Below are 8,007 nucleotides of genomic sequence, written 5' to 3'. Positions count from 1 at the left end.
GGAGGAGCTGAGAATTATACGAATAAGGTGCTGTGCTGTTGTGATGAAATGACGTCTGGTCGAGAGTTCATGCCCAGTGATGCCACATTTCTATCGGTATTTTGAAACCCAAAAAAATCTTTTATCGGTATTTAAATCCTAAAAATCGGTATGAAAATCGGTATTTGAGGTGGATATTCAAAAATGCTTACATTTGCAACTACCTAACGTATTTTCCTTTAAATAGAAGCTTGCAATAAACAGCAAGTCTAAAAACTCTTATGAATGTTCATTTTTAGTTTAAAACTATGTGACTAAATGAGTTTAGCATATATTATTGAATTTTCTCCGTAACTTGTTTCTAGGCAACACTATTTTACACAAAATGACGGTTTCAAAATTTTAACAGAACTTTATGTTTGTTATGTTTTTAATTTTAAAACTATCTGCTTTTGCTGACGAAAGCCAAAATCACAAATCAAAATTCAGCAGAAAATCTGAAATAAGTGTTTCTTTCCAGTACTCATAACTGAATGGAAATTTATTTTAAAAGTTACCGTTTGTTTAAAAATAGGGGCATGGCGAGCACCTTCAGGTTACACGATAAATTCGATAAGGCAATAATAGAACCAGGGCAACCTAAAGGAAATTTTAATTTAGTAAGCACTTACAAATCCAATGACATTTTAACGTTCGAGGTATATTTATATGGGCCGAAGTCTAAGTTTTATTTATGGGTCTTTTATCTGGCGACAAGTTGAACAAGGATAATGATTATATTCAAAAGGTGTATGTATTTCCTTGAAAAGTTAGCATCTCACGAGACAAGAGCTTTAATGCGATCGTCAATTGAGATTGACCTTAAGGAACTTCTATTGACAGTCGCAGAAGGTCAAATTTCAGCCTTGAGCTTAGTCCATTGGCTTTGAGGTTGAGTACCATAATAGTGCATCATTTGACAGAACAAAGGAACAAAATGTGTGGGAGGTGCCCAACGTAATAAACGGAGAGCGAATATAAATGATATTCCTCCGCACGGCCGCTCATGAATGCTGTCACTCATCGTCGTTGATATGCATCGCTGATACAACGGGTCTTGCCCGTACCTACCTGTCGAGCAAGTGACTGAACCTACAACTTGGCATTATGTGGTTAACACACAAAATAGCGCGAACAACTGAACGAATTATGAGAGTGAGCCGTGGAGATCTTTGCAGAACACTTTAAAAGTTGTACAGATCAAAGTTAAGCAACGCCAGGCAGCTACCGAACTTTGTCTTCTTTCTACGGGACCTTTACGAGGACAGCTTGAATGAAGTGGAAATGTTGAAGTGGAATGAATTATGAGTTAAAATCTTAAAAATCGGTATAAAATCGGTATGTTTTGCCGAAAATCGGTAATCGGTATATACCGATTCTTGGTCAAAATTTTGATCAATCGGTATGTGTGGCATCGCTGTTCATGCCAATGAGAGAATGTTGGTAAATATTCCAACTTTGGGGTAGACTTTCAACATAGCATTTTAAAATTATAACCTCCATGTGATAGTTGACATATTTACAGAAAACATGGGATTATTGAAGATGCTAATATGATTACTGATAAATAAAACTTTTACAAAAAAAAACATAATTTGTTCAATCTACCTATCACAACTTCCAACATTGGTGAGCTGAATTTTGCAATATTGTATTACGTCTTCTTATAAATAGTTACTATATTAAACGCCATAAAATACCTACACAGTAAACGAAAATTACCGAGTTCGGTAATTATTTTACCGAAATCCTATCATGTGTAAATCGTTAAACTGTTCGGTAATTTTTTTCGGTAAAAAATAAACGAACATCGGTAAATGAACAATCGATTTACCGATGTTCGTTTATTTTTTACCGAAAAAATTACCGAACAGTTCAACGATTTACGCATGTTAGGATTTCGGTAAAAAAATTACCGAACTCGGTAATTTTCGTTTACTGTGTACATAAAAAATGATTTTTTCAAAATACCTACATAAAATATTCATTAAAATTTTTCATACATACCAAGATCTTAATTCCACTTACCTGAATTGATATATGTACATCGGGGTGTTTGGCTGCCGGACGGCATGGCAAAGTCGACATAATCGGAGAGAAATTAATATGCCTGCTGTGGAAAGGATACGAGAGAGAGAGAGGGAGAGAATAATTAGTATGGATGAACAAAAACACGTGCATTGGAGAATGAACTAACATCCGGTGAACTTATGTAAAGCTAGAGAAAAACACCGACAGCATTGAATATGGAAGGCCGCAAAAATTGCTTAAGAATATTTTTTGAAAGTGATCTAGATTGTTTATGTCCATTTCCCCGAATGAAAACGTTTGTCCAAAATGAAAAATATCTAGAGTCTCATTCGCCAGAAAAAAACCATTTTCCAAACTTTTACCGCGCAATTTAATGATCTATCAAAAAACTAGAGTTACCTCTCGCAGACACCAGTCTTTTCTTCGAAACTGTGGATAATTTTAAGAACAATTCTTTCAATTGATTGAAATGCTCCATATTGTGGCCCTTTCTGAGTTCCTGAAATTGGTCGCGCCTCACTAACACAATAACGGGCCACACGAATTCGTTGATAATATGGTGGAAGAAAGCACAGCAAATGTATTGTTTTTAAAAAGTCGGAAGTCCAAAATAACAATAAACTTTTAAAATTGATGCGAAATCAGAATTATGCTCTCATGTTAAAAAACTTCACTTGTTTAATTCAGTTTTTTGTTTGTTTGAAATTTCTTCGATGTTTACATTTGTCTGTTTTTATGTCTATATCTTAACATGTATTTTACCAAGATGCATTTTGGCATGCCAAGATAAGAAGCATAAGGCACACTTTCCCTAAGTTTCTTTGCAAGGATTTTCGTCTGTATAGATGATTCATCTCGAATAGTTTCACATACCTTACATGGAATATCAACCTTTGCTAATTCTATAATATCAACTTCAACTAAATACAATGGCAAATACACAAATTGAAACAATCGATAGATAAGAAATCCTGCATTGTTAAAACAATAAATATTTTTCAATCAAAATGAACGAAACTACAGGTCCCAAGTATCAGTGACAGGAAAAACGTTTATGAAAAAGGAAGCGCGCTTTTTCATATCTTTGTGGTTTAAGACGTGATTTCTTGCTGTTTACTCGTTTACAGGCTGAAAAAAAATTACCGGAAATACCGGGTTTTCACTTCACTCAAAAACTGGTATTTCAAAATTTTCAACATATTTAATTGATTCGGTTGTTTCATAACACTCAAATCATTGAACACTTCGACGAACTCGATTCTATTTTAAGATTTTCATCACATTTTTTTAAATGATAAAAAAAACATCCTACACATAATCGTTATGGGTTAAGTCATGTTTACAAAAAATTAAAAAATGGTGTGTCAGGACTTTTCAATCATTGATTCGTCATGTGACATTCTATTATTTTTTTCATAAGTTACAGATACGTCGTCTCTGAAAATATTCGAAACTGTTCTGAGGGCGTTCATTCATGTTACTCTCTCGTCACAGTAAATTCAGTTAAAATGTTGTTTCTAGAGGTTTTACATTCAGTAATGAATGCATCTTCAAGTGTAATGTATTCACTGATCCACAGAGGATTGTTTATAATTTCCCCGTGTTTTTAAAATACGGGGTAATTATGAACACTTGTTTTTAGGTATTGTTTGATTATCTAAACTAATCTTTAGTGTTTAAATGTGTACCAATAATCATCAAGATCTTGAAAATAAACCGTTATACGTATCAGTTATCGTTATCAGTTATACGTTATCAGTTTCTAAAAATCTGTAAATATGAGATTGTAGGACATGATTCCCTAATCCTTTGTGAATCTAAAAATTGCCCATGACTAATAAAGGGTAAATTTTGTAAAACCATTACTCCTATCTAAACGCAGTGTTTAGATTTATCAAGAAATATTGCCAACACTAAAAATTGTTACGTAACAAGAATCTTAAGAGCGTTCATTATTACCCCAAATTCATCTGGGTAATTATGAACAGATAAGACCAAAAAAAATCTTTGTTCATATTAACCTCAGTTGACCCTACCGTTTTCCGGAAAACTTGTCTTCTGTTTTCAGCCAAGTTTAAAAAAGATTTGCTTTAATATTGAGTAAAGATTTTTTGTATTGAAAAGGCCAATAATAAAAAAGAAATTAATTTTTTTAATCGTTGTTATAATTGTTTTTTATACAATTGAGTTTTAGCACAGTTAACTTTTAGACACTGAAAACTCATAACTACTGTTTTTTGCTTGCAGCCCACGATCTACTCGAATGCAGAACATGGAAATCATGATTTCTATTTTGAATTCTGACTTTAAAAGGACAACGAGTTGCATCGTCTTGATTTAACATTTTTAGGGATTATTTAACAGCATATCAAAGTTTGAGATGAAGAAAAATTAAAAACATTTATTCAATTCAGATTCACCCATTGTATTTTTTTATTTCAAATTAAGGAAATTCCATTTTGCAATTAACATTTCAACAAAATATATAAAGAATTTAAAATGATGTTATCTAAATTTATTATCATAAATCAATAAAAATTAGAATCATTTATTTTTGATTTTCATAACGTAGTAAAATTGAAATTGAAATTGTTATTGTAATTGTTATTTATAATTTTGCAGTTTCAATTGAATTTTAAGTTCAAGATAAAATTTTGATTTAAAATTAAAATTGCAAATTTTGAAAGAAATTTAAAAAGGAACAATGTAATCTTATAAAGAAAATTTCTACATCCTCTTCTGCAGTTTAGAACTTTTTTGAAAATATTTTTGCACACTCAGAAAAATACTATTATGTATGCCATAAGATTCTCTTGTGAAGTGGCGCCATAAGAAAAATTAATGAAATTCATAAGATTGTCTTATGACGCGAATGAATTCTGAAGATGAACGCCTACTTCAATGAGAGGTTGTTGCTTTTCATAAGAGATTCTTATGGAAACAGTAAATCACTTTCTAATAAGAAAAATTCTCGATATTTCATGCTGAAAACATTCACTTTATTGTTTGCCAAATTCGTTTAAAATTAAATCCTTCATTGTCACCATCAGCAGCGCATCAACAGACGGCTCCATAAAAGTTTATTTCGCCGCATCTTAACCTTCGACCTTTGGTTTTTTGCCGATCAGCTTGCTGAAAAGTAAACAAATAATGTATTTTAGTTTACTAATATATTCAACGTTCACACCAAAAACATCAAATCGAACTTACCATTCCGGAGATAACAATAACATTTAACATTGAAGGAAAACTATAATAACTTTGAACTGGCGATTGCTTCGTACTGTTAGATGATGAAAAAAAACTGATGCTATGAATGAATGTGTTCATCATTTTTTCACAATGCCGTTTCTTCTATTTTTCATAAGAACATCGTATGAAAATTTAAAGAATTTCATAAGACTCTTATGAAAAATTAGTTTGGACGCAAAAAAGTGGTTCATAAGATGTATCTTATGAAATTTATAATAAGATTTCCTCTGAGTGCATGACTCAGTTCTGTAAATAATTGAAAAATATATTTATAATTTAAAAAAAATGATTTAATACATAATTTACACGGATCTATTTTTTGCAAAATAAAATATTTTTGCATCAAAAAAATTCTCAACGTTTTCATGGTTCATTCAGTAGATGGTTAGCTTTGTTATACAGAAAAATGTGAATTTGATTTCAGTAAAAAAGTTACAGTTAATTGTTCAATATAGATTTTTATTTTGAAACAGTTTCTTGGGGTTAAAATATGAACAAATAACTGTTCCGGTTTAATTGGAAACCACCCTTGTATCAGGGAGAAAAATCTTATAAGTTTTTGCAACCACATGCTAAGCTAAGGCTAACTTTAAGGATTTTTGCCAAAACCAATTTGAAAAGTGTTCGAATAAGGTTTTGGAAATCAAAGAGACTTAACAGTGTACATATTTTATTTTTAACTATAAGCTTAGTTATGAAATTCAGATTACAATAAAAAGCCATTGTTTTAAAAATTGACTTTGCCGTCTTGAATTCGAATCATTTGTCAGATTCTATCAAATCAAATGACATTGGGTTTTACTAAGTTTTGAGCTAAACCAAACATTTAACTAACATTTAGCTAATAAACAGACAACCTTCTTTTAAAAACAAAAACTGATTTGAAATCTATTTATTATCCTTCATTTGATAGAGAATTAATACATTACCTAGCAGTTCTAGTTTCAAAGAAACAATACTTGAAGAAAATTCATGAAGTTTTAAAAATACAACAGAAGAAATATAACTATTTTTGACATCATTGAGAAACATTTATGAGCATTTGGTATCAAAGATTCAAATTTCATTAACAACTTTGTTGAAGACTGCGATTTTTTTTTACTTATGCTTTTACTTATGCTACTCGCGGTCTTCGAAAAAGTTTATCATTGATTCGAAACCTTCGATTTAAAAAAGTTCTAAAATGTAGATAAAATATTTCAAAATTCATCCTTGAATTTAAGAAACAAGAGCTAGCAGAAAAAAACCAAACTGCATATTTGGATATGTCGCCCTCAAATCAGGTCAAATCAGCTCTTAAACCATCTTCAAACGGAAAAACGTAAATTGTATCGCCTTGTACCATTGAAAAGAAAAAAGTAAAAATAATCAATTTTATCGCAATATGTTGTTATTTTGTTTAAATACTTTACTCGAAACAAAAATATGTATATTTTAAGTGTTTTTAATGTTTAATGTTTTGCAATGTTGAAACATTTTAACATTTTTAAAGGGTTTGCTTAGTGTCTTCTACCGACATAAACACAACCTCATGAAAAAGCTTATGAAAATTCTGAACAATGTTACTTAACTTATGTTACTTAAATTTCATATGAGCATTTAATTTCAATTTTTGTCACGATTTTCGCATATTTTCAAAGGAATCTCAACATATCCAAGCTTTAAAAATTGTAATTCGAAATTTTCTGGATAAATTATGACCAGTTATCGAAAAATGTTAATTTTGAAAGAACAACTTAAAAAAATGTTTTGGACCCTATGATGGTATTTTTTTTACCTCTCTAATTAAACATTATCACTCGAAAATTGGAATACTAGCATCTTTTTCAAATTTCCAAATTTAAAACAAAAATTTAACTTTGATTCGTTTGTTTTTACATGATTGATAGTTTTTTCTAATGAATCATGATGTGCGATACTTGAAAAAAAAAGACTTCTGGGAATTCTCATCTCTTTCTTTGAGGCAGTTTTAAACTCTGGGTTTCGCTAAAATTTGTGATTTTTTTTTCAATTTAGAGGGGCAATTGAAGAGAGATCAGAGAATTTAATAAATTTGAAAACTTATGAAATTCCTTTGAACTGTTCAATTCTGTCTTGGAAATTCAAATTATTATTCTGAATTTTGTATTTATGATTGAATCCCTGATCTTGGAACCAAAACTGAATTTCGGTTTCCTTTTGGCAATTTTCCCGGTTTTAGGTCTAAATTCCCGGTTTTAGGTCTAAATTCCCGGTTTTCCCGGTTCGATTTTCAATTCCCGGTTTTTTCCCGGTTTTCCTGGTTCTGTGGCCACCCTGTTAAGTGAAAGTGAATAATGAAGATCTTTTTTTGATTCACTTTCTTCGTTACACTCAAAAACTGTAAATTTATTTATAAAATAATAGTATTAGTAATCAAATACGACACTCAGATTAACTCAAGAATACAAAATCTGCACATTAGGTCTATTTTTCGTCGAAATAAGGCACGGCGAATACCGGTCATCTCCCGTTGTATGTTTTCCGCGATTCTTTATGTCAGGAAAAAATAACACAAAAATGTAAATTTTGTTAGTTTTCATTGATCTTAACGGTTTCATAAAATAAATCATTTTTCCCAGTCTATTAACACTTGAGATCTTGACTGGATCGATTGACTGTAGACCAAACCGAGAATTCCCGTGGAATTCTTCGACAATGAAGCAACTGAACGACCTTGACCTGGCA

The sequence above is a fragment of the Uranotaenia lowii genome, chromosome 3 (genome assembly GCF_029784155.1).
Source record: "Uranotaenia lowii strain MFRU-FL chromosome 3, ASM2978415v1, whole genome shotgun sequence".
NCBI lineage: Eukaryota > Metazoa > Arthropoda > Insecta > Diptera > Culicidae > Uranotaenia > Uranotaenia lowii.
Note: the sequence above shows the minus strand (reverse complement) of the source record.